The sequence below is a fragment of the Kogia breviceps genome, chromosome 10 (genome assembly GCF_026419965.1).
Source record: "Kogia breviceps isolate mKogBre1 chromosome 10, mKogBre1 haplotype 1, whole genome shotgun sequence".
NCBI classification, from domain to species: Eukaryota; Metazoa; Chordata; class Mammalia; order Artiodactyla; family Physeteridae; genus Kogia; species Kogia breviceps.
In genome coordinates, this window is record NC_081319.1 from 48,656,701 (window position 1) to 48,664,488 (window position 7,788).

Sequence of the window (7,788 nt, forward strand, 5' to 3'; positions counted from 1 at the left end):
ACCGTGTATGTGTGTGTCTGTGTGTGTGTCTGTGTGACCAGAGTGTTGAGCAAGGCGAGAACAGGAAAACAATTGCAGTTTAGTGGGCTACGGTCAAGGTGGAGAAACTGTTGTCATGGAACCACAAAGGACAGGAACTTAACCAGTCTACAGAGAAAGCGAGTACAGTGGGGTTTTGTCAGAAGTGAAGACCAAGCAGAGATTTAGAAGAATGAATAGACTCACCGTCATTAGCCATCAAGGAAGTGGAAATTAAAACTACAGTGCAATACCACTACACACTTAGTTGAATGTCAAGAAGTTGAATGAACGAACAAACAGGTGAACAAACCACGTGAGTGCGGGTGAGGATGTAGGGCAACTTCTCATGTATTGCAACAGGAATATAAACCAGTATAGCAGCTTTGAAAAACAGTTTGGCAGTTTCTTAAAAGTAACACATACATCAGTCCCACAACTAGGTGTTATTCCAAGTAAAATGAGAAAAGTTTGTGCCTACAAACCCTGTATGAGCAGCTTTATTCATAATCTCCAAAAACTGGAAAAAACCCAAATGTCCTTTCTACTGATAAAAAGATAAATTGTGGTACATCTATATACAGCATACTCTCAGCAATAAAGATGAAACAGACTAGTGATACACACGACAGCATAGATGAATGTCAAATGCATTATGCTGGATAAAAGAAACCATTCTCAAAGGGCTACATATACATAATGAATGATTCCGTTTAAAGGATATCCATTTATAGAAAATGCACACCAGAAAACAGATCAGTGGTTATCAGGAGCTGGTGATGGGAGCTAGTGTTGGCTCCAAAGGAGCATGAGGGAATTTCTTGGGGTGATGGAACTGTTCTACGTCTTGATTGTGGTGGTGGTCACAAAACTGTATGGATTTGTCGAAACTTACAGAACTGTACACCATAAAGGGTGAATTTTACTGTATATGAATTATACTTCCATTTTTCAAGTGAAAAAAAAAGAATGAGAGGGGAAGTCAGCCAGGGGAGAAAGAAAAAGGGCACTCCATGCAGAGGGACCCATTGTGCTAAAGCTGGGAAAGAGCACTGCAAATGGGAGGAAATGAAAGAAATTCAGGGGTAGAACTCAGGGAGTGGAGGAAACTGCTAGGCAAGGGCCAGATCAGAAATGGGTTTTGGGGCTTCCCTGGTGGCACAGTGGTTGAGAGTCTGCCTGCTGATGCAGGGGACACGGGTTCGTGCCCCGGTCTGGGAAGATCCCACATGCCGCGGAGCGGCTGGGCCCGTGAGCCATGGCCGCTGAGCCTGCGCATCTGGAGCCTGTGCTCCGCAACGGGAGAGGCCACAACAGTGAGAGGCCCACGTACCGTAAAAAAAAAAAAAAAAAGGGTTTGTAGGCAACATTAAGGAATTTAAACTTTATTCTGAGGACAGTAGGAGGGTCATCAAGGGTCTGAAGCTGGGTGTGTGGTGGTCAGCTCTATGTTCTACTGAGATCACTCTTGTTGCTGTGAGACAGCAGACTGCGGGGAGGCATCAGGGAGCTCAACTGGGAAACTCCCGCAGGGGGTAGGAAAGAGGTAAAGGGCACTGGGATTCAAGTGAGAGGAACTGATTGGAGACGGAGCTAAAATGTAGAATTGACAAGACTCGCTGATGGATAATGGGAGTGAGAGAGAAAAGGGGCCAAGAATGACTGCCACATATCCTGTGTGCGGGATCAGGTGGGTGATGAGATCATCCACTGAGATGGGGAGAGGCCTGCACTTGTCCAAGGCAGCAGCTTGATATCACAGTGACTGCCATCCTTGCCAGATCGTGGCTTCTGCTCACAGGTGGTACAACGACCCTCTTTTTACTGCTGGGGTGAGTCTGTGTGCCCTACAGCCTGAAACCCACTTCCTGCGATGAGGCCCAGGATGCTTGCCTGCAGACCTGGGCCACTTCCGCTTCTCGTGGTTGGGCCTGGCTCCCTCATCTCTACTTTCGGGTATCTCTTCCATCCTCAGGGCTGGGAAGCCAGGGCCCCTGTTCTGGATTGTGTACTTGAGAGGATCCTGCTCTGACTCTCCTCAAGCTACACCCTCTCCAGAGTGAGGAGGCCACAAGTTCAATGTGACATGCCCCGTGCCTGCCCAGACATTGTGAGCCCATTGACAGGACCTGTGCAGGCCACTTCTTTAAGGGCTTCCTCGCATTGCTGACCAGCATGTGCACTAATGGGTAGCGTGAGTGGGGGTGGAGGCGGAGGGAGCTTGGGCAAGTGGGCTGGTTTGTCCAATTGCTCACGTGCATGTGAGCCCACCCACCCCACCACCAACACGGGCCAGGAAGGAGCTAGTAAAACAGTCTGGGGCTTCCCTGGTGGTGCAGTGGTTGGGAGTCCGCCTGCCGATGCAGGGGATGTGGGTTCGTGCCCTGGTCCAGGAAGATCCCACATGCCGCGGAGCGGCTGGGCCCGTGAGCCATGGCCGCTGAGCCTGCGCGTCCGGAGCCTGTGCTCCGCAACGGGAGAGGCCAAGGCAGTGAGAGGCCCACGTACTGCCAAAAATAAAAAATAAAAAAAAAAACAGTCTGAGGGCCTCCATTGCTCTAGAGTTAGGACAGGGCCTGCCCAAACCAGGTGGTCCTGTGCAGGCTCCCTGGCCCGCTTCCCTACCCGAGGGAACGACAGGACAATGGATTCTCACCATCACCTTTGGCCTCTGCATCCTGCCTCCAAACAGCCTCAGAGAAGGACACAGAGAGTCTGGCCCAGCCTGGGAGGGGCCTCCCCTTTTTCTGTGACCCTCCCACCTTCTGGCTTCCGCTCCCCTGGCTCTGTCCAGGCCAAGGTCTTCAGCAAAGCTCCAGTTCCTCCCCTGTGCTCATTTTCCTTGACTTTTCATCAGTATCTGCTGCTGCCCGTTCCCTCTTTTTTTTTTTTTTTTTTCAGTACGCGGGCCTCTCACTGTTGTGGCCTCTCCCGTTGCAGAGCACAGGCTCTGGACGCACAGGCTCAGTGGCCATGGCTCACGGGCCCAGCCGCTCCGCGGCATGTGGGATCCTCCCGGACCGGGGCTCGAACCCGTGTCCCCTGCATTGGCAGGCGGACTCTCAACCACTGCACCACCAGGGAAGCCCCTGCCCGTTCCCTCTTAATGACACACTCCCCTCCCTCGCTCCTCGCTTTCCTCTGTGTTTCCCTACCTCCACCATCGTCTCCCTCTTCTCCTGGTGTCTCTCTGCCTGATAAGCTGGTTTCATCCCTGATTCCGCTGGGCCCAGCAACCACTTTCTGTTTGCTCTGTGACTAACTGAATAAATGAATGGTTCCAACCGGGCACCAGTAACAAAGGGCGCCAGTCCCCTCACCTATGAGGACTTTGTCAGCATAAAGGGAACTTCCTGAGCTGCCGTCTTCATTTTATAACCTGTTCTGCCGACCAGAATTTGTGTTTTGTTTATCTCTGGGTTCCCACACTCATTTTTGGCCTTTTAAAGTTTTTTACTTTTAAAGTCAGAAAGAGAAAGACAAATACCATATGATATCACTTATATATGGAGTCTAAAATATGACACAAATGAACTTATCTACGAAACAGAAACAGACTCACAGACAGAGAGAACAGACCTGTGGTTGCCAAGGGTGGGGGTAGGAGAGGGATGGAGTGGGAGTTGGGCGGGGTTAGCAGATGCAAACTATTATGTATAGAATGGATAAACAGGGACTTCCCTGGTGGCGCAGTGATTAAGACTCTGCGCTCCCAATGCAGGGGGCCCGGGTTTGATCCCTGGTCAGGGAACTGGATCCCACATGCATGCTGCAACTGAGAGTTCACATGCCACAATGAAGGAGCCCGAGAGCCGCAAATAAGGAGCCCGCCTGCCGCAACTAAGACCTGGTGCAACCAAATAAAAAAATAATAATAAATAAATATTTTTTAAAAAAGAATGGGTAAACAACAAGGTCCTACTATATAGCATAGAGAACTATATTCAATATCCTGTGATAAACCATAATGGAAAAGAATACACAAAAGAATGTATATATTCATATAACTGAATCAATCTGCTGTACAGCAGAAATTAACATAACACTGTAAATCAACTATACTTCAATAGAAAGTTTTTTTTTTACTTTTAAATTTCAAAAGTTATACATCATTATGGTAAAAAATTCAAATAATACATAAAAATTAAAAAGTATCTTCCTCTCAATCTCTTTCCTTGGATTATTTCTATATCCTTCTAGCTACTGTTTCTGCCTGTACAAATACAAATATCTACAAAGTTTTTTTAATTTTTAAAAAGCGCCAGTGGTATTATAGTATGCATTATATATATTATCCTATAATTTGCTTTTTTTTAATAGCAACTCAAAGAGGACTGATTTTGTTTTGTTTTGTTTTGTTTTGTTTTTGTTTTTGTTTAACAGATTCAAGAGAACCCAGTGTAATGGAAATACCATAGGTTATTTAACCAGGTCCCTGCTAGTGAACTTCAACTTGTATAATGTTTCTGTACAAAATACATAGATGATATAGAATTAAAACTGCTTGGCCAAAGCATATGTACATTTTAATATTTGAGATATTGCCAAATTACCTCCCAGAACGATTATCCCAGAGTAGACTCCCACTAGCATTGTGTGAGGGCTTAAGGACATTTTCAACATGCTTTGAACCATATCCCAAATTTTAGTCTGAGCCCACATCTCCCTTTAAAACTCCAGACTTGTATATCCATCCTGTATCAATACTTGACATCTCACCTTAGCTGTCTGAAGGCACCTCAAACATAATGTGTCCACAACAGAGCTCCTGCTCTTCCTTAGCCTTCCCCGTTTCTGCTTCTGGGAACCCCTGCTTCCAGTGGTCCAGGCCAAAAACCTAGGGTCACCTCTGACTCTTCTCTTTCTTTCACAGCCCCCTCTGGTCAATCCTGTTGGCTCTCCTGTCAAAATGTATCCAGAATCCTCCCACTTCTCATGACCTCCACTCCCACCACCAGGGTCTGACCCACCGTCCTCTCTCACCTGAATTATTACAAAAGCCCCTTCCTTGGACTCCCTGCTTCAGCCCTGTCCCTCCATGATATCCCCCACTTCCAGCAACCAGAGTGATTCTTTTAAAACAAGAGCAGGGAATTTCCTGGTGGTCCAGTGATTAGGAATTCTGCGCTTCCACTGCAGGGGGCCCAATCGATCCCTGGTGTTGCGGGGGGAGGCGGGGGGGAACTAAGATCCCACAAGCCATGCGGCACGACCAAAAAAAAATAAAAATAATCAAAAAAGAAATCTAAAAAAATGGTACAAATGGACTTATTTACAAACCAGAAATAGAATCACAGATGTAAAAAACAAACTGATGGTTACCCGGGGGAAAGGCGGGGAGAGGGATAAGTTGGGAGATATGGATTGACATATACACACGACTATATATAAACTAGATAACTAATAAGGACCTACTGTATAGCACAGGGAACTCTACTCAATACTCTGTAATGACCTATATGGGAAAAGAATCTAAAAAAGAGTGGATAGATGTATATGTATAACTGAGTCACTGTGCTGTACGCCTGAAACTGACACAACAGTGTAAATCAACTCTACTCCAATAAAAAATTTTTTTAATAAAAATAAATTAAGAATAAAAAAACAAACCATGAGTCAGATCATGTCCCTCCTTGACCTGAAGCCTTTCAAGTGCTCCCCACTTCCCCCCAGAGTGAATGTGGAAGCCCTTAGAAGGCCCAGCAGGCCTTGGGCCCCATTTCCTCTCTGGCCTCTCTCGTTCCCCTCTCCCTCGCTCGGCTCCCTCTCCTGAAGCTACAGCTCACTGACCCAAGCTCATCTAGGTTTGCTTTTCTGGCGGAGGGATTGGGCAGGGCTGGCTCTGAAGCACAGCTGGAAAGTTGGCATTCTTGGGTTGATCCTCCCCCTCTCCCCAGGCCTCTAGAGAGGGTAGGGGTGGAGGGGTGAAGGGAAGTGACTGAAGGTTGGCACCAGCCCTAGGTCTCACCTGTCTCCAGTCATCGCAGGAACACCCTCCCCGCACCTCCCTTCACACACTCATTGGAGACAGGATGGTCAGCTGGGGGTGGGGAGACGCCTGAACCCCCCACCACCACCATTAGACAACTCGTCTCTGGGCACGCATGGCCCCTGTGTGCCTGCTGAAAGCCCGGTGAGTCACCAGGATCTCAGGGAAGCCTGCAGAGGTAACTTACTGAGAGCTGGGTTTAAGGAGGGTCATCTAGGCATCTGGCCAGGGATGGGCCCACAGAGGGCCCTGGCTGTTTAAGGACAGAGGAAGCAGAATTCAGCAACTGCAGTTCAGTGCAAAGCCTTTGCTAGGCCCTCCCAGCCCCTCAACACACAGGCGCAGTCGCACACACCACACAGGCTTACACACAGCAGAAGTAATTAAGCAGATGATCTCCCAGCCTGTGAGAGGGAGGAAGCGGCAGGCGGGAGGAGAGGAGAGTCCTGGGGAGCAGCTGACCCACAGGTCAGAGCAGCAGCCTGGTTTCTCTGAGCAGGGTGTGGCCCAGCCATCTTTTCTGGCAGAACCTGGATGCATGTGCCAATTCTGAGTCAGCCGTGCCCATCCCGCCCAGCAACCCCAGGCTCAGAAGGCCTCAGCTCCTCTGCGTGGGCCAGAGGCCAGAAGAGGGCCTGCGTGAGACAGGTTTGGTGTGTGCAAAGGAAGAGCCAGGCTGTAGCCCCCACCAGGGGCATCAGATAATGCCCTGGTTTCCAGCTTGGGGCTCAGAGCTGGAAGGTGATGGGAATAAACAGGAATGATGCTTACGATGAAGCCGAGTCAATTGCTGGTGTCAGAGTTTCATTGTGTCTCTGCCTGGGAAGAGGAGCAGGACTTGAGGAGGCTTAACTTGCTGAGTAGAGGGGCCTGCAGGCCCCCGGGATGTCAGAGGTCCCAGGACTAGGCCCAAGGCCAGAGGAGGCCCCCAGAGGGCAGTCCTGGAGGCTGGCATTCCGGCCTGAGAGAGTGAGGACAGAGAAAGGACCCTTCATCCTCCCTGTCCCCAGGTGGGGGCTCCAAACGGATGCCTTGTGTGGACTTGTTCCTCCTTGAGCAGAAGGGAAGGCAAGGAGGGTTTGGACAGGCCTGCCAGGGGCAAGGGCTGCTCCTGCTGGAGGGCAGGCCATCTGGGGAGAGTGCCAGATAGAGGGCAGCCCCCCTCTGCGTAGGGGAGACATACAGAGGGAGGGAGCCTCTCCAAAGTCGTGACCCAGGCTCAACTGTCAGCATGGGAAGACTTGCCCTCTAGCTGGTTACATCCCTTCAAGAGGTATTCAAGGCCACCTAGGCCTACTTGTGCTGGGAGAGGGAGGGGTTGGGGTCCAACTGGTTCTGCCAGATTCTCATGTTGGCTTTATCAGCCCAGGAGGCCTGCAAGAGTCACTGGTGGGCTCAGCACCCCGCATCCTGGGAGGTCTTCTGGGGGCTCTCCCAAGGGCCCTTCCCAAAAGTTGGACAGTGGGATCCTTCCAGGATCCCCCAGGACTTCCTCTGGGGGTCTCTGGGTGCCTATAAAAAGGGTGTCAGGATTGCAAGAATTGATGGTGGGAGGATTGTGTGTGTGGGGGGGTCAATGTAGGGACCCCTTGTCCAGACAGCCCCTTAGGAGGCCACCCAAAGAAGGAACCCTGGAGATCGCTAGGAGTCTGGGGTGTGAGGGGCTCAAAAGAGAGCTCTCTGCACCTACCTGCTCTAAGTTTTACAGCTTCTGCCCCAGCCCCCCCGCCCAGGGCACTTCTGGGGTTAGAAACTTCCCAGCGAGCCGGGAGGGGACCTTC

At 50.0% G+C, this 7,788-nt stretch overlaps 1 protein-coding gene across 1 annotated transcript in view; it reads right to left on the reverse strand.

Moving 5' to 3' along the window:
* The window catches only part of DLEC1 (DLEC1 cilia and flagella associated protein), a 113,744-nt gene that overhangs the window by 98,904 nt on the left and 7,052 nt on the right, over positions 1–7,788 (reverse strand). The window lies entirely within an intron of this gene.